Source organism: Mauremys reevesii, linkage group 3, assembly GCF_016161935.1.
Source record: "Mauremys reevesii isolate NIE-2019 linkage group 3, ASM1616193v1, whole genome shotgun sequence".
NCBI lineage: Eukaryota > Metazoa > Chordata > Testudines > Geoemydidae > Mauremys > Mauremys reevesii.
In genome coordinates this window covers 198,184,361-198,210,831 of record NC_052625.1, presented here as the reverse complement: position 1 = coordinate 198,210,831, position 26,471 = coordinate 198,184,361, and the positions used below count along the sequence as shown (strand labels likewise).

At 44.0% G+C, this 26,471-nt stretch overlaps 1 long non-coding RNA gene across 1 annotated transcript; it reads left to right on the top strand.

Moving 5' to 3' along the window:
• The first annotated feature begins 8,004 nt into the window (after positions 1-8,004).
• On the top strand, positions 8,005-21,897 carry LOC120400251. The gene is made up of 8 exons (XR_005595644.1): positions 8,005-8,172; positions 8,301-8,417; positions 12,148-12,239; positions 12,793-12,856; positions 18,776-18,937; positions 20,743-20,783; positions 21,110-21,287; positions 21,401-21,897. It is a non-coding gene; the product is annotated as an uncharacterized LOC120400251 (long non-coding RNA).
• Positions 21,898-26,471: the final 4,574 nt, after the last annotated feature.

The following is a 26,471-nucleotide window of genomic DNA, read 5'->3' as shown; positions in this document are numbered from 1 at the left end:
GTTGGCTAAGGGGCAGGGAGTCCTGGGGACAGGGAGGGGGAGGTTGGGGGGAGAGGTTGGGGGAGCGGTCAGGGGGCAGGGAATGGGGGGGGGTTGGATTGTGGGTGTTCTGGGTGGGGTCTGTCAGGACTCAGCGGGGGGGATAGGGGTTGGGGCAGTCAGGGAACAGGGAGCAGGGGTGGGGTCCCAGGGTGGTGGGGATCTCTGGGGGATGGTGAGGGGACAAGGAGCAGGATGGGTCGGGGATTCTGAGGGGGGCGGGCAGTCGGGAGGGCAGGAAGTGGGTGGGGGTCAGATAGGGGGCAGGTCCGCGGAGATTTTTTTTTCTACGAAACCGGTCCCTGGTGCCAAAAAGGTTGGGGACCGCTGCTCAAGTGATCCATCCTCTGTCACCCATTCCCAGCTTCTGACTAACAGAGGCTAGGGACATGTCAAAGCATGGACAATGTAAGCGGGGGAACAGTCCCTCCATTGTGGTGAACTTTCCTGGAGCTTATTCACTACACCAGCGAAGCGGGCTAGTGAAAGTATCTGAGTCCTCACTCCCACTTTCTTTACCCAGATCCCTGCTGGACCTCGAGGACTCCCCTTTTACTCTTCTGTGTGGAAGAGTCCTCATAACCCCAACAAGACTGGGTCCAGGATTCTTGGGGGGCCCGACCCCTAACTTTGTCATGGTCACTTAGGAAAGGGGCTAGGGTGTCCCCACTCCAGAGAGCTCTCTCTGCACTAGACACTTCCCTGACCACTGATCATTACATACAGTTCAAAGCAAATACAATTTAGTAAGCAGCAATCAATTATAAAAATTCAGACAAAATGGGAAAGGTTAAAGGAAAACACATCACCCTGCTCTGTGGCACAAGGAAATCACAAACAGGCATCTCTGGAATGTCAGGGAAGTTCAGTCTGTTCCTCCCAAGTCCCAGGCCTCCTTCCCAGGTCCTGGCTGTGCTGCAGGAATGCAGTGGGTTGGATACTAGCCTCTGGCAGTAGCCACATGCCTTCAGGCTCTAGGTGGCAGGATCCTTCTTCCCAGCATCAGCCCCCCCATCGGGGTTACGATCCCCCTCCAGGTCTAGCCTGCAAGGCCTCTAGGCTGGTGGTGTCTCTCTGTGCTGGGCCCACTGCCCAGGGTCCCCTCTTGGTCATCCCAGCTGCTCATCACACCTGGCTCCAGACTGCTCCAGCCACAGCACTGCTGTTGTTCCACCTCCAGCTCCCTGGGCTGCTCCTCTGGATCTGGTTGCGGCAGCTCTGCTCCCAGCAAGGTCTGCTCCTTGGGCTGCTTCTAGGATGCTTGCTGCTGCTCTTCCTAGCTCAGGCTGCTTCTCTGGTTCTGGCCGGTGCGGCTCTGCTCCCTTGCTCAGCTCTGGTTGCAGCTCTGTCCTTTCCTCTACCCACTCTGGCCCAGGCAGTTCCAGCTCACACAAAGGACAGGACCCCTGGCCTCCTGACTCCCATATCAGCCTTCCCACCCTGTCAATCAGGCTGATCTGGAGCACTGGCCTCTTCCCTTTGCCTCTGGGGGCTGTCAGTCTCAGGGTCCTGATTTTCCATCAACCCTTCCCCTTTCTTTTGGTACTGGGGGCTAGTCAACCAACTAAGCTTCAGTAAGGGGGCAACGGTCCCCTTACAAAAAAAGTGTGTGTGTGAGAGAGAGAGAGAGGCTGAGATGGGTTAAATGGCTGGACTTGTGGAGGTTTTTCTTCTTGTGGCTTGAAGAATGGCCAGACACCCACTTTGATTTCCTTAACAAAATAGTAGATGTTGACTTAACTAAAGCAAATTTGAAAGTAGTTTTGACCTCTCCCCCACCTATCAGCAGCTTTTTCTCTTCTGAGCTGTTCTCCACACAGCTCCATTTCCACACGGTGGCAGATCCTGACACACTTGGACTCAATTAGACTGGCAGATAACTAGCACCATCAGTGTTACATGGGACAGTCTCACCTAATAAGGAATATCATTATAATATATTAATAATAGGAATGCTTGACACCCATTCTTGAATTAACTGTAATTTTGATTCTGTAATTCCCAAATGAAAATGACAGTGATGTAACACATCAGAAATGAGCACACATTGCAGACCTTCTGAGGTTCACAAACTGTGTTGGTAGAAGATTGCATTGGGCAAAATAAATTCCCAATGTTGTATTTAATCACAAATATTTATCTAACTATCTAATATTTATATGAGGCCAGCACAATTGAAATATCTTAGCACATCAAAATCCTTAACATATTTTTCAGGTTAACACACCTGTGAGGCAAAGCAGCACTTTTATTATCATTTTGCTGATGAAAAAGACTATGTGGCTTAGCTAAGACAAGACAAGGTGGGCGAGATAATGTCTTTTGATCGATCAACCTCTGTTGGTGCGGGAGACAAGCTTTCAAATTTACCTCACCCACTTTGTCTCCTTAATATCCTGGGACTGACACAGCTACAACAACACTACATTAACCAAGGTGCATCAGTAATTATTCAGTAATGGGGAAATTCCACCTGCACCGTTTGATCTGAAATCAAACAATATATATTCCCATTCCTGTGGTTATAAACAAACAATCTGAGAGTCTCTTTGCTTTAGGCAGAAAGCCTCCCTGATGATTGATTTTCCAAGCGACACCTCTGGGAATCTGGGAGATGACCCTGCGCTTCTAAAATGATTGGATTCTGCTTCAATGGAGGCCTGAAGTAGTGTTGTTTGGGCTGTAGGGGAACCATGTGTGCTGGAGCACTCTAAAAAGAAAAACCTCAGTCACCAATAAAAGGCTGTTTCTCTCCTTTTAATAAAATCAAGTTATTGTGAAGTCACATTGCTGAGAGGTGAACATGTGTGTTCCAGTGAGGACAGGAACTATTTCTGTCACTTTTCTCCATAAAATTCCACTTTTTCATTTTTGAAACTAGACCTAAAGAAAATATTAAATCACAAGGGCATGTTAATCCGCTCATGGATGTTTAACTCACCATGCTCTATGCAACTGTTTATTAGTCAATGAGGTAGTATTGGTACTTTTCTATGTGTCTTACACATAACAAATCCTTTTCTCTTCTGTTATTCTCTGAGGAGATGCTTGCAGTCACAGCTTGACTATATGTGGAACCTCTGTCTTGGCGCTCCATGGTATCTAGACCTTCTTAGAACCATAGAATATCAGGGTTGGAAGGGACCTCAGGAGGTCATCTAGTCCAACCCCCTGCTCAAAGCAGGACCAAACCCAACTACCCCTCTGATCTGAAACATCCCCCTTCTGGTTTCCTTCCTTGTGCCAAAGCTTCCAGGCATGGCCAGATTCAGCAGCTCGCACCTGTAGCTACTTAATGACAGAACCAAACCTCAAAAATATTTTGCGATGTCAGAAATATGGCAGCTGAGGACACGTTTAGTGAGAGTAAAAACAACGAGGAGTCCTTGTGGCACCATAGAGACTAACAAATTTATTTGGGCAGATTTTCAGTGAGGTTTTCAAGGATGCAAACCAAACTCAACTCAAGATCACGAGAATGTGGCAAACAACAGTCACTTTAAACACCCGCTTTCTAGCTTGTGAATTTCTGGATGTAGCAGAGGCTACCCAAGGAGGCTAGTCAGGACTGATTTCTGCAGACAGTATGTGGTCTTAGCTAAGCCTCTAGACAGGTCTCTGTACCGTCAGGAGAGGCAGTTTGCCGTGACACTTGATGTGAGTGAAGCAGAGGTATGCAAGATCACTGTGGAGAGGAATGTGACCCTGCCCCTGAGGAGCAAGATGTTCATTTCCAGACAGTTGAAGGAAAACCCGACTGACTGGACCAACTCCCAATTATATCTCTGACAACGCCCAGCTGAGTCCTTGCCAGATTACATACACAACATCCCAGTAGACTCTGATTGGCATAAATACGTATATGAATTTGTGAACTCATTGCCTGTGTGTCCTGTTCACACCCACACAGTGCATTAATTTCCCCACACACTCACACCCCAACCTCTCTTTCCACCCACACACTCATTACATCATACTCATTACAACATAAAATCATCACTGGCAGAGTTTGAAGAAGACACCCAACATTGGGAAGTGGTAAATGGTGAAGAAAACAGGTCAATGATGCACAGCAATCTGGATCTCTTCATATGCTGGGCACAAGAAAACAATATATGTTTTAACAAAGCTAAATAGAAACGTATACATATGGGAAAAAGAATGTAGGCCATACTTACAGGATGGGGGAGTCTATCCTGGGAAGCAGTGACTCTGGAAAAGATTTGGGGGTCATTGTGGATAATCTGCTGAACATGAACTCCCTGTTGCAACGCAGTGGCCAAAAGTTCTAGAATCCTGGGAGGCATAAGCAAGCAATGTCGAGTAAAAGTACAGAGGGGATTTTACTTCTGCATTTGGCAATGGTGCGACCACTTCTGGAATATTGTGTCCACTTCTTGTGTCCACAATTCAAGAGAGATGTCAGTGCACATAGTTTAAAGGGTCAAAATGCCTCTAACTCAAATTTGGCCCAGCTGTACCACTGTCATTTTGGGAGCACTCATCAAACTGCCTTTGTCTCCACCCCAACCTTCTGGGTAGCACTGATGCCAAACACAAATGAACATGAAGTTGGGACACATACAGCTTGTGTCCTCTTCCTCTGTCCTAACCCAATGAAAATTCCCTTTGGTCTGGGGGATGGTGAATTGGGCTGGGAACCAGGAGACCATGAACAAATGTCTAATTTCTACTTCTGACTAATATTAATTATTCAGGGCTTTCACATCCCATATTATTAAACCATGTCTCATGCCTTAAGGAGAGAGTACACAGTCTGGGAATGAAACCTACAACTTTGATGTGGCAGATTAATGTCCCAGTGTCCAAGCCACATGGTCTCCCAGATATAATCTGCCATATCTGTGTGCTTGTCTTAATTACTCAAAATGCAACTGTGTGGGGTTGGAACAGTTTCAGCAGAAATGATAATGCATGTGTATTATTACTATTATTATTATTATTTATTTTATTAATTGTTTAATAATAATAACAATAACAATAATAATAATAATAATGATACTTTCAGCCCTAAGAGTCATAGTCATAGACTAGGACCTTATTATCTCAGACTTTCTATTAATGTACAACAAAGACACACTCCTTGCACCAAATAATTTATAATCCATGTATACAAGGAGGGAAACCACAGAGAGCTAGTTGGAGTAGGAGGAAGCAATGAAACAATACCGTTTACATCTTGGGCTTATGTCTGTGTTGAGTGGATATTCTATGAAAGCCCAGCTAAAATCCAATTCAAAATATTCTAATCTAAATATCCAGAAGGAGGAGGTGATGATAGTTATTTGGACTGCATTCCCAAAGGACCAGCCATTCTAACTTGTCTAACCCTGGCAATTGGTGATCAAGAAAGTATTCCCAAGTGAGAGTCTTCACAAGAATGTTTGTGCAGAGTTCCACAGAGAATCAAGCATTTAGACTGGAAAGAATTTGTTCAAATCCTTCAGTTTCTAAATGTTGCAACCATCCATCCCAGTGTTGAACCTGTTGGACCCTACTCAATCAATCACCACTCTATAGCATTTATCACATAGAAATTTGAGAGTTTTCCATGCCCCTTTTGTATATATGGCCTGCCCGTCGGTCTCATATCTGGACATGTACACTTTTGTTTTTATTTTTTATGGGCAATAGTTTGAGTGTGCTTTTACACATGAAGGTTAGGAGCGAAAGTTGTTTTTAGAGAAAAAATACTTTTAATATATATTTGTATATAATTTAGAAAACAAGGCAGATCATGACGGGAAGAACATCAGCAAAAAGAGAGTTTTAAAAGTGCTTTCAAGAAAATATATGAGCTTTTTAGAAAAAAAATAAGGGTTATACATTTAGGATATTAAATAAAGTGGATTATGACAAGAAAGAGAATTTTAAAAGTTCTTTAGAGAAAAATAAAGACTTTTTAGAAAATAAAAAAGGTATTTTGAAATAAAGTCTGAAAAATGATGTGATTTTTTAGAGAAAATAAACAAGTGAGAGAGAACAGCTGAGAAAAGCAAAAGGCTGTTTTAGAAAGAGAGAAAGTTTTAAATCAGCAAGAAGGCCTGTGTCACTTAGCACACAGCTGAGAGAGAGGAGAGAAGACTAGGTTACCCCGGTGGCTACCTCCGCCAACAATTCCAGGTCAGTGAGCCTTGGGGGCAAATCACGCCTCTTGGCTGGTCCAGTCAGAAGCTGTACTATAGCTACGTCATAGAATTCATTTTCCTCAATCAATCATGACATGGCTATTGACCTTTGGTCCATTTAAAACAATTCCCACTCTTTTGTTGAGCTAATTAGAAATGGACTATTTGAAACATTCTAGCCAATAATCCTTTGACCGACTTGTATAAAACTGTACTATTTCGCAAATGGGGTTTCATATTGGGAACCTATAGATTGCAAGTGTATCCTTTTACAAAATGCCTACAGAAGGCAAGAAGCCTAAATTGTCTTTGTGTTCACTTGTGTATTTTCAGAAGAGACAATCCATTTACACTTATTTGCTAAAGAGGCATCAGATACTGAACCCCATGTTCCAAAGTAAAATTGAACTGAAGAACTAGGAAGACTTTTTGATTTCACCACCAGTTGGAAATGAGGAGAAAGGATGAAAAAGAGAGAGTGCAGAGACATTTCTTGCCAGCTATGGAGGAAACAGACTCGACGGCTGAGATAAGACAGCCTGTATTATTTTATAACAAAGTGTTAAAAATTATAAGAAGTTAAATATATTTATGTTTTTATAGGTGGTGGTGGAAGAAGAGCCTATATATGTGGACATGGCAGCTGAGGGACCATCAGCAGATACTGAGGCTGAAAGTCACGGGCAGATGGCGACTTTCATAGAATCATAGAATATCAGGGTTGGAAGGGACCTCAGGAGGTCATCTAGTCCAACCCCCTGCTCAGAGCAGGACCAACACCAACTAAATCATCCCAGCCAGGGCTTTGTCAAGCCTGTAAGAAGGCTTGACAAAACACTAAGAAGGAGATTCCACCACCTCCCTAGTTAACTCATTACAGTGCTTCACCACCCTCCTAAAGAAAAAGTTTTTCCTAATATCCAACCTAAACCTCCCCCACTGCAACTTGAGACCATTACTCCTTGTTCCGTCATCTGGTACCACTGAGAACAGTCTAGATCCATCCTCTTTGGAACCCCCTTTCAGTAGTTGAAAGCACCTATCAAATCCCACCTCATTATTCTCTTCTGGAGACTAAATAATCCCAGTTCCCTCAGCCTCTCCTCATAAGTCATGTGCTCCAGCCCCCTAATCATTTTTGTTTCGTTCCACTGGACTCTTTTCAATTTTTCCACATCCTCCTTGTAGTGTGGGGCCCAAAACTGGACACAGTACTCCAGATGAGGCCTCACCAAGGCTGAATAGAAGGGAATTATCACATCCCTCGATCTTCTGGCAATGCCCCTATTTATACAGACCAAAACCATTAGCTTTCTTGGCCACAAGGGCACACTGTTGACTTATATCCAGCTTCTCATCCACTGTAACCCCAGATCCTTTTCTGCATAACTGCTGCCTAGCCACTCGGTCTCTTGTCTATATCCTATCCCTACCCTTTAGCGTATTAACCACTCCTCCCAGTTTAGTGTAATCTGCAAATTTGCAGAGGGTGCAGTCCACACCATCCTCCAGATCATTAATGAAGTTATTGAAGAAAACCAGCCCCAGGACCGACCCTTGGGGCACTCCACTTCATACCAGCTGCCAACTAGACATGGAGCCACTGCTCACTACCCGTTGAGCCTGATGATCTAGCCAGCTTTCTATCCACCTTATAGTCCATTCATCCAGCCCATACTTCTTTAACTTGCTGGCAAGAATACTGTGGGACTTTGGTACAGTAAAAGCAGCTGAAAGTTTTTACAGGCACAAAAAATGTTATATTCTGCGCTCAAAATGTTTTTATTTTTGTTTGTTTTTATGTTTAACCAAGCCAGCTCTGTGCAGGATCACAGCCTGGGTTTGCAGCAAGTGGCTGTCAGATGCAGATCCAGAAGTTCATGACGTGGTAAAACAGCTTAGAGTATTCTGAAAGAAAAAAGCTTCACAATGATAAGGGATTAAGCACATCTGTATGTTTAATTTCCACATGGAGCAAAGACAGGTGAGAGGGGAAGACAGGTGGTTCCCAGAACAGATGATGGTAGGACTGATTTTTTTTGTCTTTTTTTGTAATTTTTAATGGGCTGCAACAAAGAATTTAAAACATATCTATTTCTTTACTTCTGACAGACATCTTCAGAGGATGAAGAGGTTAAAGCATATAAGAATACTTCAGGAAGAATAAATAAGATATGCACATGCTGCTTTTGCAAGAAGGAAGATTTTTTTAAAATATCACTACAAAAAGTAAGGAGGTTGACCAGTAGAGCTGTAATAATGATGTTATGACTGCTGTTATTAGGGCTGTTGTAGTAAAAACCATTTAGTACTATTTGAAAGGGCAGTTTTTTGATAAGTATGACGCCTGTATGATAGACTCAACTAGTCAATGCCGCCACAATTAAAACAAAAACAAAAAAAACAAATTGGAGATATACCAATCTCCTAGAATTGGAAGGGACCTTGAAAGGTCATTGAGTCCAGCCCCCTGCCTTCACTGGCAGGACCAATTTTTGCCCCAGATCCCTAAGTGGCCCCCTCAAGGATTGGGTTTAGCAGGCAGATGCTCAAACCACTGAGCTATCCCTCCCACACAACTTGTGTGTTTGGGGGAATGCAGAAATCTTTTAGGAGATGAGACATTTATTCTAAACCGAACAAGGCACAGATCCTAAATATAATTATTTAGGCTACAATCTGAAAGGTCTTACCTTGACCACTGAAACTGTAACCAAAGTTGTCAAAATGATAAGGAAGGTAGAAGAGTCACCAGATCTGATGTGGCTGCTGACAGGCCTTGGAAATAAGGTGGGCTGGCTGGTATGTAGGAGGTGTTTGTAAAATAGATTAAAAAACTTTGTACATGACAAAACCTCTTCCTTAAGGGTCAAAACCCCTTAAATATTTATTAAAATGTGCACAGTCCACTGTCGGAATCAAATATAAAATGCAAAAACACCTATAACAGTTCCACATATTACTCCACTTTTAAGAATTAATGTAAAATATGGTGCCTTGCTTCTATGTTAAATAAAAATAATTTAAAAAAAAATCCTAGCTTGTGTTTTAAAGTGAGATGGGTCACAACTGACGGCATACTAAGGAAAATGTATTACTATCCTGGGAGGTTGGGAGTTTTGGGGGTGTAACACCCTTAGTTCATGCTGCTAATAAAACATGGTAAAACTTTGATAAGGAAGCAGGCTGCAGCTTGGCTTACAGTTCAAGATGCTTATAATTTGTACAAGACAGTATGAATGGAATTTAAAAGAAAAAAGTTGTGTCTGATGTGGAAATACAATGGCAGGCGAATTGGGTCGACATGGCCCCCTACTCTAAGCACAGTGATAGTAGTAAATATATTTTAACAGTGATAGTAATTTTGTCCAAATAGATCTGGGTGATATCCCTAAAGAATAAGATGGGGAAAGAGGTGGCAAAGGTGTTTAAAAGGTATTTAGACAAGGCCTCAAAAATTACAGACAGATCAATGAAAAGAGTTTTTAAACAAAGCTTTAAAGTCTTTGATTAAACAGCAAAGTGTACACCATTTTGTTACCCATAATGAAGTCAAGGCAAGGATCATAGAGAGGTTTAACAGAACTTTAAATTGAAACCTGAGAGCAGAGATTTAGTTTACAATGATAGTGTATGGCAGTGGTTCTCAAACTTTTTTTATGTGGACCACTTGAAAATTGCTGAGGGCCTCGGCAGACCAATGATTTTTCCCAATGTTGTTTGTACCATTAGCTAACTATTGTAAAGCGCTTTGTATATAAGCACTATATAAAAAGAAATGTAATAATAATTAACAGTATTTTGTTCTACAAATAAAAGCACACAACTCATATTTTAATATCAGTAGTTTTACCTTTCTAATGCAATGGATGTGCCCTCTCTCTCCCGCCATGTTAGCCACTGAGCTGGGACTGGGAAGGAGGAGGGTCTCTTCCCCGCCACAGCAGTCACAGAGCTGAGGCTGGGAAGAAGGGCTGTCATTCCCCAACAGCCACAGCCCTGGAGCTGGGGAAAGGCACCTCTTTCTCTGGCCACCACAGCCCTGCATGTCCCAATTTCCTCCCCACCCCCTCTTCTCACCCCACTGCCCCCTCCCACCTACCCTCTATTCCCCCCAAAGCCACCACCTCACCTTACATATGCGTCTTCTCCAGGATCCAGGCACCTAATTAGTGGAGCTACACCTGCATGCTTCACTAATTCAGTAGGTGGCCATTCATTCTCTTGTGTGCAGCTGCACAGGCATGCACCTTAGAGGGAGCTATTCACTAACCACCAGAACAGAGCTTGCGGACCACAGTTTGAGAACCTCTGGTTTATGGGTTTTTTGATAACGTAGTCGTGGTCCACCACAGAAAGAGCTTCCTGTTTCACTATATGGGATTATGAACTCCATGCAGGTAACACATATTTTATCAAAGGCCGCTTCTTTTATAGATGTTTTTTCTAGGATTCTGTGTCCAGAAGACCTCTGGGGCTTATTGTTAACACCTCCACTCATAACTTACCTAAGGGTATGTCTATACTTACCGGCCGGGTTGATGGGTAGCGTTCGACTTCTCGGAGTTCGAACTATCGCGTCTAATCTAGACGTGATAGTTCAAACTCCGAACGCGCTCCCGTCGACTCCGGAACTCCACCACCGCAAACGGTGGTGGCGGAGTCGACGGGGGAGCCGCGGACTTCGATCCCGCGGCGTCTGGACGGGTGAGTAGTTCGAACTAAGGTAGTTCGAGTTCAGCTATGCTATTCACGTAGCTGAACTTCCGTACCTTAGTTCGACCCCCCCCCCCCTTAGTGTAGACCAGGCCTAAGGAACAATGGCTGATCCTCTCCTTACCAAAAGAGGGACCTGGCGATTTCCCCCAGACAGTAACTTCTTTTCTAAATCTATCATGACCTTTTAAAACTGTAACACTACTAAAAATTTGTTTCACCAGAGACAGCTACAAACCTCACTTGTAACCTGTATCTATGATTGCATTTTTTTTAAGTAAGGTTTTATCTTTTGATCAAATTTTAAAATTGTTTACAGATGATTTACCAGAAAAAGACTATATGGTGGTGCAATATGTAAAAGGGAAAAACTCAGGTGTGTCCAGATGTGCCGCAGACGTGTTTCAGCATGTCCAGATATGTCTCTCTTACTGTGCATTTAAACACAGAGGGGAGAGATAGCTCAGTGGTTTGAGCATTGGCCTGCTAAGCCAAGGGCTGTGAGTTTAATCCTTGAAGGGGCTACTTAGGGCTCTAGGACAAGATCTGGACTTGCTAGCAAAGGCAGGAGGCTAGACTCAATGACCTTTCAGGGTCCCTTCCAATTCTACAAGATAGGTATATCTCCACATATTCTGTGCACCAAAAAAGCTGGAGGGTTTAAAAACAGATAAAGCACATGTCTTTCATTCAAGTAATTTTTTCACTCTCTTAACCAGTCAGGCCTTTTAAACAGCCTCCATTTGTAGGAGGTACATTTCTAAAAGGGGTGATGCGAATTTCAGCTTCTACTCTTATTTGATCCTTGGCAGGATCTGGACCTATTTCTAAAGGCTCTAAAGGCTCTTTATTGGTCACATGTCATACAACGGATGTGGGCTCATTCATCTCTGCCATGGCTTTCATAAAAACATCCCACCCTTTAGGAGGCCTCTTCTTAGTGAGAGAATGAGCACCAGTTACCCCCTTGACTAAATCAAGCATGTGAGACCCCACAACCACTACACACTGTTACATGAAGCTTCCTTTATCATCCCAAAAGATAAATTCTTTATGCTCTCTCAGTTTGTTTAACAAAATTTCAGCATTTTTGTCATAGTGAACATTTTCCCACTCCAAGGCCTCTCAAGTGACAAAGTCCAATGAATCCCCCCTCGACTTCAAGAGGTCAAATTTATTCCTGCTCGGGGAGAAAGAGACTTATTTTACTCTTTTCCTCTTCACTCTATTTGGAAAATACCAGGTATCTTTGCAGGATCCTGTCGTAAAATTTAGCCTTTTCCTAGACGGATAAGCATGATCTTTGAAGAATGCTTTCATCTCAGAATCCAAATGGTGAGTTGTTATTCTATTTTCTTCTCCCCTAGAAAGTGCCTTTCATTTGTTCTAGCTGATATCTAGGGACAAGGTGCCATTTTACACTATATTCCATTATCAGTTTTTTATCTTTTTCCCATAAAAGACAAGTCCCTCCAGGGCTGGTCCCAGCAGTGGTCATGATAAGGGCTGTGAGGGAAAATAGGGAGCAAGGCAGATGAGAAATGGAGCTGGTTTGTGGAAAAAAGCGGGAGGTAACAATATTTTGCTGCTGCTGCACAGAAATGCAAAGCAGCTGTGAGTTCCATTGTTTCTCCATCTCCATGGGAGCACCCCAAATTGCTGCCTCAGTTAAACCCAGACTAGCAAAGTTAGTCTGGTTTCTATAAGCCTGAGTCTTTGGGACTTGGCTGCCCTTCTGATTTCTTCTTGGGAGCCTGCTGCATTTGGCCCTGTCTGGAAGCTCAGCTACAAGAGAAGGGGCCCTCGTGGTGTGATTTGGGAGGTGAGGGGAGCAGAGAGAGGGTCGACATTCTGTGGAGCACTGATGTGGACATTGCTCACTGTGTAGCCAAGCTGTGACTGAACCGGACTCCTCTGACAAAGGAGGAAGGAACAGGCAAAGATTTATCCAGGTGAGCTCACTGAACCATACAAATATGTATGTCCCCTTGTCTAGGAACACCCCTGGGTGGCTTGAGCATATGGCAGTCACTATTTTAAATTAAATATATTTAATTTAAAATAAGTAGAAGGAAGGGATTTTTATGGAAAAAAATATCAAAACAGCCTCCGTGCACCAATGAAAACACTCATACGCCCATTTGCAATACACCACCACAACCAGTTACTTTTATTAAAGGGAGAAGAATATGCTATTATGGGTGATACAAGGGTTTTCTTGTGTATTTTTCCCGGCTTGTGAGATTCTTTACAGCCCAGATGAAAAGGATCCAAGGATTTTAGAAGCGTACGGTGTTGTCTGCCAGATTCCCAGCGATCCTGCACTGACAATCTCTGCTGCCATCACTCACTTAAAAAAAGGGAAAAGGAAAGAAACTCTCAGATTCTGTGTTTATATCCATTAAAACAAGGACATTGTTATATTTGGTTTCAAATCAAAGGCAGAGCAAGAATTTCCCCATCACTTAATGGTGAGTGTAGATATTCCTGGTTAGCTCCTTAATAGGGGATTCATTTCTCTACTGAAACATTCTTCTACAGAGTTTTACTGAAGATAATCAGATATAGCTAAATATGTGAGCTGCCTACCTGGCTTACAAGGTAAATATACTTTTTCCTCCTTGGACCCCTTATGCTCTAGTAAGAAAGACTGATTAACATTCTAAAAAAAGTTAAGCAACAACCTAAAATAAATCAATCAATCAATAATATCATGGGGGAGGGGGGAGGACCACTCCTTATTAAATATTGGATCTATTGTAAATATGGTTCAAATTTGTCATTGAAATTGCATCAAAATTTTGAAAAAATGTAGACATTTAATTTAATCAGAAATTGTGACGGGTAACAAATTTGACTAACTTTATGACATATAAAAATAACCCCCCAAATACATACATTGTAGAACAATGTGATTCATACCCATAAACAGTTTTTCTATCAAACACACTTATGCCCATAGCAAAAACTAAAAAAAAAATAAAATACCGAATTACATGATCAATCGTCAGCAATCCCTCGAGGTTAAGGATGATCTCTTTCAATTTTTATTTTCCATGAGTCCTTTGGTGACTGAGTCCGAATCTTGAGCCATAGTCTTATTGGCAGACAGTGCAGGTGGTGTTGGAAGACAGGGTTGGGCGGCGATTGCTGCGTGACAGTTGTCTTTCCTTTTTTTTCTGGCTCTTTTCTGCGACCAGGTCAAGGTGATTTTCCTCAAAAGTGGACATTCCCTCTCTGACAAGTCTTGTCAGTTATCCTTATCCTGGGCTGCTGTCTCCCAGTGTGGTGTCGATGCCACATCTCTTGATGTTTATGTTGAGGGTGTCTTTAAAGCATTTCTTTTGGCCTCCCCATTTCCTTTCTCCTTTGGTGAGTTGGGCGTACAGCAGTTATTTTGGTAAGCATACATAATGCATGCACACACAGTGCCTGCTCCACCTCAGCTGGTGTTGGATAATCACTGAAGACGTTGGCCTCTGTGAGGACACTGACATTAGTATGATGATCCTCCCACTTTATGTTGAGGATCTTCCGAAGAAAGTGTTGGGGCTGGCATTCCAGGTTTTTCAGATGTTTTCTATAAGTCACCAAAGTCTCACAGATGTAGAGGAGAATTGGGATTACCATTGCTTTATAAACTAAAAGTCTAGTACGTGTTCTGATGTTATGATTGTTGAACACCTGGCAAGATGGTCTGCCAAAGGCAAGGCTGGCACAGCGAATTCTGGGCTGAATCTTGACATTTGTCTGCCCTCTGTGAGAGATAGCTGCTAAGATAGGCAAAATATTCTACATTTTCCAGTTCTTTGTCGATGTAGATCATCCTTGCTGGTCTGATGATTGACCAGGGACTGGCTGGTGGAAAACTTTTGTTTTTCTGATGTATTCTGATGTTTTTCTGATGTTCAGGGTCTCGGCATCCCAGGGAAACCCAACCCCCTATCCCCACCTTGCCTCAGTGGCTACTGCCACTCATCATCTAGCCCCCGCTTCCTGGGGCAGATGGCAGTGTGTAAACCACTCATCATCGGCCGGGGGGTTGGATCAGCTGCCTCTGCCTATATTTGGGCTGCCCCTCTGCAGCCCTAGTACCCTTTTGTGGGCCCTTAACTCGGCCTGCAGCCTTGGGCTTTGCTAGGCTGGTGTTTCCCAGCTCCCTCAGCCCTTCCCCAGCACTGTTCCACCCTAGATACCCTTCTCAGCTTGCCAGGCAGCCAGGTCCTTCTCTCTCTTGGAAGCTAGAGAGACTGTCTCCTAGCCTCTGGCCCTCAGCCCTTTTACAGGGCCAGCTGTGGCCTGATTGGGGTGTGGCCCCACCTGTGGCTGCTTCCCCCAATCAGCTTGGCTTCCCCCCCCCCCCCGCTGCAGCCCTCTCCAGAGCTGCTTTATCCCCTTCAGGCAGGACCGGGGTGACTACCCCGCTACAGGGTTCCAAAGAGGATGTATCTAGACTGTTCTCAGTGGTACCAGATGACAGAACAAGGACTAGTGGTTTCAAGTTGCAGTGGGGGAGGTTTAGGTTGGATATTAGGAAAAACGTTTTCTCTAGGAGGGTGGTGAAGCACTGGAATGGGTTACCTAGGGAGGTGGTGGAATCTCCTTCCTTAGAGGTTTTTAAGGTCAGGCTTGACAAAGCCCTGCCTGGGATGATTTAGTTGGGGATTAGGTCCTGCTTTGAGCAGGGGGTTGGACTAGATGACCTCCTGAGGTCCCTTCCAACCCTGATATTCTATGATTCTATGAAAAGTTCTTTTGTGCATGAGTAGTTTAATGTAGGGGGAACCATTGTGCACCAGAAGCCACACAAATGTTGGTGGAAGTGGCAACTGCGTCCGGTGCCAAGGAGGTCCAAGACGATAGGGTGTTTCTCCTACATTGAAGCCTTCATCTGCCTTTGAAGCCATTGAGAGGTGATACTGCTTCATCCGCCTGATCAATAAAATATTCTTAAATAATGCCTAGAAACTCCAGTTCTGGCTCCCATCTCACATAAGTTTAAAGCCAGACCGTTTTGGAGGCAGTTCTGTGCTAAGAATCCCGCCTGGTGATGATATCTGTACAGGCTCAGCAAACCAGCCAGGAGAGCAGCACTGCAGTTTCTGCCAGGGAGAGCTGAGTTTCGCATCCCCTGCCCTCAAGCTTCCTCTCTGGTGTTTTAGGCTTGGTCCACAGTAGGAAATTATGTCAGTATAACTACGTTGCTCAGGAGTGTGAAAAATCCACAACCTTGAGTGACGTGATTAAACCACTCCACCCAGTTTAGAGGGCACTAGATTGATGGGAGAATTCTCCCGTCAACCTAGCTGCCACATCTCATGGATGTGGAGCGCCTACACAGATGAGAGAATCCCTCCTGTAGCAATAGCTAGCCCTTCACTGACGTGCTTCGGCACAACTGCAGCAGTGCCACTGTGCCACTGTAACGTTTTATGTGTAGACAAGCTCATACTGTCTGGGAAAGTCTCTCACCCCTCCCAACATCTTCTCCAGGTCCTGTCTCTGCTGCAACATTAATTAGAGATTGCTGCACAGTTTAAGGGGAGATCTAGCAGGTAATAAGAAGAGGGATAATATGTGCTACAGTTAAGCAATGTGACCAAGTTAACTTTACTCTAGGAAACTTCATGTTTAAACTAGTACAAAGAAATTCTGAGCAATGCTAGCGTTGAAGTCACCAAGGTTTGTAATTGCTCTGAAATGCAATGTCTCTGAGTATTTGGTGAGCTACCTTAAGCGCTGAACTTAGCATAAATTCTTAAAGTGAAGTGGTGCTTATTGTATTATTTTGAAGAGTGAGCAGATCTGATAATATACCTGTGTGACCCACTGGCCAGTGTGTGTTATGCATCCACCTTGGAGGAGGCTGTGAGTCTGTTACTGGCTTTTTTTGTTCAAGCTGAAGACACTTGCGAGTTTAGCTCTGTATGGCTCTGGTTGAAACCATACAGTGCTGGCCATGAAGGCAAGGCATCCATCACATATGTGCTCAAAAGTGCCTCCATCCCACAAACACACACAGTAGCAACCTTATGCTCAATATAGTTCCTGAAGTTTGCAGGATCTGGACCCAGATATTGTGTTACACAGTTCCAAGAATGCTGCACTGCACCTGCTGGATCTGCAATTCTCACATATTCAACCTTTTGTTCATTCTGGATGGACTCTGCAGTGAGGACCCAGCCACAAACTGAATTTCAATGTTCTACCATTTTTGAGTGGAGTAATTTGAAAAAAAACCCAACCTCTTATATTATGACAAAATCATGGTTATCTCCACACTGATCTTCTCATGATCAGACTTCGTTAGCGACTCAGTATCTCCAGTTGGATGGTTTGTTTAGCCCCCATCTGAACCAAAACCTCCCCCATCTGGGGCAAAGGAGAGTCAAAAAAAGAAAAAAAAACCCACAAAACTCTCTGGGCTTCTTCAGTGGCTGAGTGAACATTTCTTCCCCTCATCTGTTTTCATGTAGGGTTCCTGAATTCTCTTCTCTGAGCTCCTCCCAGTTTTCTTTTGCAGGATTTGTTTTTAAACCATTTCTTTTTGTCAAGCTCAGCCCTCCTGCTGTTCCCTGTACTCTCTCTCTCTCCAGAGAGACTCACAACAGATCCTACCAACTCCCCTCTGTCTGAGGACAGCAGGCCTTTCATATCCAGAAACGATATCCACAAAGGAGACCTAAGAGCAAATCAGAAACCACTATGTTGTTTGGGTAAACTAAGCATTAAAGTCAGCAAGAGCAGACATTTTGGAATCAAAGGTGCTGCCCGATGACACCGAGGAGACACATCCCTTGTGCTCTCTCCTGGGGACTTTACTTTGGTCATTCCCTGGTGTTTTGCATATTCTAAAATGAAGCAACAGTGTAGAAATAGGGATGAGTCTGGCCACACACCCTGTTCTTATGATGCCATTCTGTCGACATAAAGGGGCTTTAAAAGGGCTTGGGGGAGAGTAACTGCAATACCTGAACAATGTGTGACTCAAATAATTATCCCTGTGCTCCCCAGGGCCGCCCAGAGGATTCCGGGGGCCCAGGGTCTTCGGCGGCGGGGGGCCCCCCGCTTCGGCGGTAAGTCGGCGGCAGGGGGTCCTTCCGTTCCGGGACCCGCCGCCAAAGTGCCCCAAAGACCCACGGCGGGGACCCCCCCGCCGCTGAATTACAGCCAAAGCAGGACCCGCCAAAGTGCAGCCCCAGCCGTGGGTCTTCGGGGCACTTCGGCAGCGGGACCCGGAACGGAAGGCCCCCCCCCCCCCGCGGCTGAATTACCACCAAAGACCCGGCTGCACTCCGGTGGCAGGTCCCACTTCGGTGGTAATTCAGCCGCGGGGGGTCCTTCCATCCCAGAGCGGAAGGACCCCCCTCACCAGCGAAGACCGGGAGCGAAGAAGCTCCGGGGGCCTGGGCCCCGTGAGAATTTTCCGGGGCCCCTGGAGCGAGTGAAGGACCCTGCTCCAGGGGCCCTGAACAACTCTCGTGGGGGCCCCTGCTGGGCCCGGGGCCTGGGGCAAATTGCCCCTCTTGCCCCCCTCTCTGGGCAGCCCTGGTGCTGCCCTCCTTGAAAACATTGTCCTGGAGTGGTGCTCAGAGGGGCAGTGTCTGTAGCTCTGAGCACTTTGGGTTGCTGCAGACCATGGATGTGCCATAGGCAGCCTGGGTAGAGCAGCTGTAAGCTTATTCTAACATATAATTCCAAGGTAGTCTCGAATCAGGGCAGCACAACAGTTTCCTTTGTCCCTTGGTTGTGCCGTGTGTGCTGAGCCTCCAAGGTTATTAAATAGCAGCTATAGAAAAGAGAGACACAAATATTCTGTTGACACAGTGATGTCTGCCATGTAGAATCCTGAACTTACTCTTTTTTTACAGCAACGGACCCCAGGGCTGCAGCGTCCAATCCGTTTACTAAAGGGACATCCAAAAGGGAAGCAGATGCCCCCAGCCCTTAAACATTCTTTGACGTTTTTGGGTTCAGACTGGGTGAATCCTACACAGAAATAAAAGAGTCTTGATTTTCATTCACAGAGCAGGGTAAACAAGAACTGTGATTGCGGCATGATGGGCATTTCCCATTAACTGAATCTTCCATTCACTGAGACCGGGTCAAGTCAGCCCAGTTATCTTCCTGTGCCCCCTTTCACTAGATCTTTCCTAACACATAAATGTCTGTAGTTCTGTGCCCATTCAACAGCTGCCCCTAAGAACTGGACAACGTTAATTAAGCAGATGTGCTGGCTCCCTGGCTGCACGGTTCAGAGCCATAGCACTGAGCATGGGTGTCCCTTACAGCCCCACACCTGTACAGGATGGAAAGCCAGTAGCTTCCCTAGTGGCTGCAGCAGTGGATTGGACTCATTCTGTTTGTAAACAGCGGTATACCCAGGCAGTATCATACATGCCGATTGGCAGTGTAGGGTTGAACCAGCTCAACACTGGGTTGGGTGGCTGGAACTTTTCAAAACAGAAGGATTTCAACAAGTCCTTTCCAGACAGAACGCCTGATTGTCAGTGAGACTTAGCACAAAGATTCTTGTGAAGACTGAGCACTTGAGAATACTTTCTCAATGACCAATTGCCAGGTTTAGACATGCCAGACCGGCCGGTCCTTTTTAGAATGTAGCCCAAATGTCCTTTAGGATATTTAGATTAGATTATTTTCAACTTGATTTTAGCTTTCCTTACTATATCCACTACTCACAGATACCAGCCCAAGACCTAAACTGTATTGTCTCATTGTTTCCTTGTGCTCAGTCTGTGTTTTCTCTCTTGTCTTAGACTTGGATTGTACATTTTTTGGAGCATGGAGCAGAACTTGACAAAATGGGGTCCCAGTTCTTGATTTGGGCTCCTACTTACTTACTCTATAATAAGAAATAACAAAAATATTATTAATAATGTTAATAATACAGGTGCAATATCATTTCTGCAGTAATGAAACCAAACACACAAACTTGGCAGATTATTTCCAGGGGGACAGTGTGGTCAAGATATTGGGGAAATGGTCTGTCACATCAAAGATCTGATTTCCATTCTCAGACGGTCTGTTCTCTCATGAGGGAATGAGGAAACACTTAATAGTGAAGTACATAAAAGCCCTAAATAATTCACCCTAATCAGCAGAAGACATTAGATTCCAATCCATGGACTCCTGCTTCCCAGCCCAGTTCACAATTCCCTAGCCCAAAGGGTATTTTCACTGGGTTCAGCCAGAGGAAGATACCTCTTGCATGTGTCCCATACAGATGTTTAGTTCTGTTTGGCACGCTGAAGCGCACCAAACAATGCATGTTCAGTTCTGACAGATTGACAGCAGGTTCATTGCTGATAGATTCACAGATTCCAGGGCCAGAAGGGACCATTGTGACAATCTAGTCTGACCTCCTGTATAACTCAGCCCATAGAACTTCCTCAAAATCATTATTACAGAGTATCTTTAAAAAAGAATCCTTTCTTGATTTAAAAATTGTCAATGATGAAGAATCCACTATAATCCTAGGTAAATTTCTCTGGTGGTGAATTACTATCACTGTTCAAAATGTACAGCTTCTTTACAGTCTGAATTTGTCTAGCTTCAATTTCCAGCCATTGGATAATGCAATACTTTTCTCTACTACATTGAAGAGCCCATTATTAAATACTTTTCCTAACATATGTACTTATAAATTGATATCAAGTCACCTCTTAACCTTCTCTTTATTAAGCTAAATAGCTTGAACTCTTTGAGCCTATCAGTATAAGGAATGCTTTCAAAACCCTTAATCATTCTTGTGTCTCTTCTCTGAAACCTCTCCAAATGAACGCCCCTCTTCATTTGTGGACACTCAAACTGGACACAGGATTCCAGAAGTGGTTACAACCAGAGGCGCCTAATACAGAGGTAAAATAACCTCTCTACTGTTTATGCATTCAAGGATTGCATTAGCAATTTTAGCCAAAAGATTGCGCTCGGAGATCATGTTCAGTTGATTACCCACCCAAACCCCCCAAATCTTTTTTCAGAGTCACACCTTCTCAAGATAGAGTCCCTGGTCCTGTAATGGTGGCTGACCTTCTCTGTTCCTAGCGCCAAACATTTATATTTATCTGTATGATTGTTTTCTTATGCCCAGCTCACTAAGTGATCCAAATCCCTCTGTACCAGTCCCCTGTGTCTTAATTTGTGTCAGCTGAAAACTTTATAAGTGATTTTATATTTTCTTTCAGGTCTTTGAGAAAAAAAAATTGATCAGCATAGTGGCAAGAGCTAATCCACTAGCTAGAAAGTTGGGGGTAGTATTACATTTCATAGTTCAGTCAAATCTGAATGGATAGGCACATTTAAGGCACCTTTCTAACCCAGGATAATTCTACAATCAAATGTCAAGTATCTGCGGCAACCTATGTAAGCACTAAAGCTCTTTAGAAAAATGTTGGGAAAAATATGATACAAAGTTTTAGGAAACCTTAGTACAGACTCTCAAATGTCCTTCTATATTCTCCCTTCATTTTGTTAAGATCTTACCTGGAGAGCTTTGCAGCACCAGGAAGAAGACAGCAAAGAGCAGGTAAAGAATCTTCATGGCTGAAGTTTAACTGGGAACTCGATATCACTGCAGAGAAGAGAATAGACAAGAAATGGAGAAGCTCTATTTACCCACTGCCGGGAATTGTGAAATGTTGCTTTATTGAAAACTTGTTTTGAAGCAGGTCACATGCATTGAGCGTGTGCTGCAATCTGTTAATGATAGTAATTATGATTTGTACCGCACCCTAAAAATTCCTGGAGAATTTCTGGGAGACACAGTTCACATGTCCCTGCCTTGAGGAAGTTACAGTTTAAATATTTACACCATTACTGACTCATCAAAAGCCCTTTGAGAAGAATGGAAAGCCTCCCATTAAATTTATAATGGAGTCCTTGTGCAGAGAAGAATTCCAAAAGACAGCTGTACCCGGGAAGCATTGGCAGTAGGGTGTGTGCATTTGTGTATTTTTTTTACAATATTTAACAATATTTGACATGTATTTAGGGAAATTTCCTAATTTCATGCATGGAAACCCATTACAAAGAGGTTAAAAATACTTTTGAAAATGAGAAATAAAGTAAATCATGTTTCCAATTGTGTGTGTCAGGAATGTACGAGTCTATTTCTTTCTGTATATATGAATTAAGGAATTATACAGTTATTGACGGGAGAAAACCATGAATTTTCCCTTTCTTTCCCTTTATAACAAGCATCAGCTTTAACAATAAGTGTCTAAAGTAAAGACATACATTTTAATGCATCAAAAGTGGAAGCCAATGGCATTCACAGGTGCTAAGCACCTCTCAGGATTTGTCTCATTGTATCAGGAATTGGAGAACACGAATTGATTTGGTTTAAACTGCAGCCAGAAAAAATGAAAGAAAATGTCTAAGGGTTCTATAGAGGCATTTGGTACCTCAAGATTCTCTGCGGGATTCATTTTAACTGGAGTCCAGAGCCTGGAAAATACAACCCCCCACAAAGGTTCTCAACACCCTTTGGCATCTCCCTTCCTGTCACTTTCTTCCTCTTTCCTCCCATTTCCATTCATTTCCAGACACCAAATACAAAGAGTTGAGGGGAGCCGACCGAGAATGAGAATCCAGGCAGAGGGGGACATCAACACGGTAATGAGGAATTTTGACAGGGCAGTGATCTGTCCCTCTCATCCCAGAGTCAATACCCTGTATTTCAACTGTCTCTCTATGGATGGAAGGCTCTGGTCTCCTTATCTGCTGCTTTCTCTGCAGGGACAGGAAAAGGGGCAATGATGGTTCCCTGCCCAGAGGGGACACAGGGAGCGGGTGCATCACCCTGACTGGCCACCTCACTTCTTTTCTTTCCCTGTTATGTTGTCACCATACGCTCAGAGAAGTTAGATAAAAATAGCAAAATTGTTGCAGGTGAAGGACATAAATCTACACCGTGTAGAGGGCAAGCATAGGAGTTTATTACACACAGCGCTGGCAGAGCATCACCTGGCCTATTAGGCTCAGAGACACTGTCAATCAATTGATTACAATAGAATATATAGATTTTCCATGGGTGGGGGATAGTGACCGGGTAGGCAGTTCCACATCCCGGGATAGGTTTTGCAGCAAGACAAGATAGCACATTAGCCATAATGTCTTCACTCATGGTTTCAAGTTAGCAAGTTAACATTTAATTAACACTTTGATAAAATGTTATTAGTATAAAATATATATGTTGAATTCTGATTTGGGGTCCATAGGAATGGAGCAACTCCTTTGATTGTCCAACAGGTACATTTCTAGGGGTTAAAGCAAAGAAATAGTGAAAGTATATGACAATAAAGATTGTCCCCTTTATGTCTTAAGGCAGGCATTGGTCCCTGGGAAGGGAGGTGGAAGGATGCTATATCTTATACTGACATGTGCCAACTTTTCATAAACTCAAGGTTGGATTTGTGGGAAGAATGTTCCCTACAGAAGAGACTGACTCAATAACAACAGGGATCCTTTGTTCAATTTGCAACTCTGAATAAGGCACAATTATTTAGTTCTTAGCTCCAGCACCTGGCAATTTGCTGACCAGGCCTATTTTAGCAAAACAAGATTATCTGTTTACCCCAGCTTTCCCTTAGCTAATTACTATTTGCTAGGCCTCTGGTTTTTTGACCAAACTCTGGACTTTGGGTTTGAGAAAGAGCTGGCACAATCCATATAACGGGTTGTTATATAAAATGCACATGGATTTTAACCCTTCAGTCCCTCCTCTTGACCCTAGGGTTCCCTAACCCGCAAGGTCAAATATACCAATTTTAATGTACCCAGCTATTGCGGAGTCACCGATAAAGCACCAGTACCATCAGGAATGTCAGGATAGGCACTCCCCACATAACTTGACAAAATAGCATTCAGATCCATCCCCGGGGGACCTTGTCACCTGAGATGGCATTGCCCATAATCATTGCTTTAACCTCCACTGCCTGGTTCCTTGCCTTCGAGTACTTCACATCGGCCTGGTCCACGGTTTCCCATCTGAGTGTACCTCAGACAGCCTTCCCCAATATGCCTCTGGGCCTCGGCCACCAACTCCTCGATCTTCGCCTGCAGGGCCTGTAGACCCTCCTCTAGATACTTACTGCCGTAGTGCCATTCCGGATCCCATGTTAGGTTACCCATCATTGGCGGAGTACGGTGGAGCCGTGTCCCATCAACAGTCAGGGTTGACTTCTGAGGGACCGTCATGCACACGGATGGATGTCTCGAGGGGCAGGGCTTTCCATTTAGCTCAATGGAGTGGTTCTGGGCAGTTACACACCAGTAGGTACCGTTCATCTGGACCAGCTCTGTGTGCACCAGTTTCTCAGTAATGGCCATTTTGAACCTAGATAGATTCGTTAGAACATTATATGGGCATATACACAGAATTTCCTGCACCAAACCTTTCTGCAAGGGTATCTAGTAATCCCCTCTTCTGTCTGGTTAAATGCTCACCAATTTGGTTTGTTAGGCTAGTAACGTTTCTACTCATTTGAGGCCTGATTTTTGCACATTGTCTGTTCACTTCCTCTAAAGGAGTATGCACCTTGACCCTGTAAGTGTGGAATACCACTGAAGTGAGAACTGGTAGGACTGGTCCTATCATTATTAATCCTGGTTTTGGAACAGGGATTTGTTCAGGGCATGACACACAGTCGGGTGGTTCCACTCTGTCTCTGATAATCCGGTTAATTGTTACCAGTCGTGGACATTTTAACTTGGGCCATCATTTAACAAATGTATGCCATGCCTTTGGGGTTACCTCCATCCATGCTTTAAGTGGTAAGCCCCATCCTGATTCAGCAGGCCCAACCTCAACTGGTACCATGTCAGTATAATTGGCACATAATCTTTCATGAGTGTTTGGTTTCTTTCCCACAAAATCCCACACAAATTCCAGTATCGAGGTCTGTGTGTTTCCTCCCAAGCCATTGTGGCAATATGCCATGTAATTGTGTTCAAAGGAGGGATAGCCCAAGACTTTGTAGTCCCCTTCACACATGGCACAGTACTTGCGTCCTTCCTCATGCACCACAGGGATGGCAGGAGTCACAGCAGAAGCCTCGCCATGGTCGTTCTGGTTGTCCTGGTCACCCTTCAGTCCTTTCTCTTTCACCTCTTATTGTTTACCTGTGGAGACATCTGTGGAGACACTGCGGAAACATTGTTAGTATTGACAGATACTGATTTAAAATTTTTTAACTGATTTTGATGACGCCAAAATGTTTCCAATTTCCCCCCAATCTTTGCACATGTATTAGTAGTTAGAAGGATCCTCATAGGGCCTTGCCATTTTGGCTTTAAAATTCCTTTAACCTCTGGGTAAATGGGACACATTACCAAATCCCCAACTTTAAATGCAGGTTTGTGAAGACTGCTATTATTATCAAGATGGATTTGGTTTTTATTCACTTGGTTGTATAAATCCTTCAACTCTCTGTCCAATGCCTTGATGTAGTTCCGCAGCCTGTCTGCAAAAAGCCCTGACCACCCCGCAGGGAGGATCACAGTGCTAGGCATTCTCATTGCTCTTCCTGTCATTAGCTCAAAGGGTGTCAGTTGAGTCAGCCTATTTGGGCTGCCCCTGATTCGATACAATACAGCAGGAAGCATACGAGCCCATCCTTCTCCTGTATCCAGGACTGTGTTTGTTAAGGTTGTTTTCATTGTTCTGTTTATTCTTTCCACCGTTCCCGAGCTTTCAGGGTGGTATGGTATATGAAATCTTTGCTTTAGTCCTAGTGCCTTACATGCCTCCTTTATTACGTGCCCTCTAAAGTGAGTTCCTTGGTCAGAGTCTACTGACAGTGGCAATCCCCACCTGGGTATTATTTCTTCTGGTAGGATTGGGGCTACTGTTGTAGCAGTACAGTTTTTGGTTGGGAATGCCTCTACCCAATGGGTAAAAGTGTCAACAATTACCAAAATGTAAGTGTACCCTCTGCTTTGTGGCAAGGGTCCAGTAAAATCAATTTGCAAATATTGCCACGGTCCCTCTGGTCGTGGTTGGTGATTCAGAGGCACCTTTTTCCTTTTACCCACATTCATTTGCGCACACGTCACACATCTTTTGAGAAATTGTAAAGCATCTTTTTTCATGGCTGGCCACCACCAGTATTCCAGGGTGGCCCTCATTTATCTCCACCCCAGATGAGCTGGAGAGTGGATGGCATGGAGCAGTAGAGCCCGTATGCACTTCTGGGCTACCAGCTCCTCCCCCGCCTCCCTCCAGCCCATACCAGGGCTGATTTTTATACACACAGCCTTGTTCTTCCAATTTACTTGTTTCTTCTGGGCTTATGGTTGCATATAGCTTTTTTTTAAAATTCCCTTCCTCTTCTGGCACTCTAGCTGCACAAACCTTAATAGGACTTCCTTGTGCAATTTCTTTGGGCACGCTTATCTGCCCAATAATTTCCTTTTTGTTCCTCACTCGAGATCTTATTGTGTGCTTTTATCTTTACTACTGTTAGTTCTGATGGTAGTGTGGCAGCTTCTGTTAGTCTTTGAACTGTTTTCATATTATTAATTGACTTACCAGTTGTTGTTATAAAA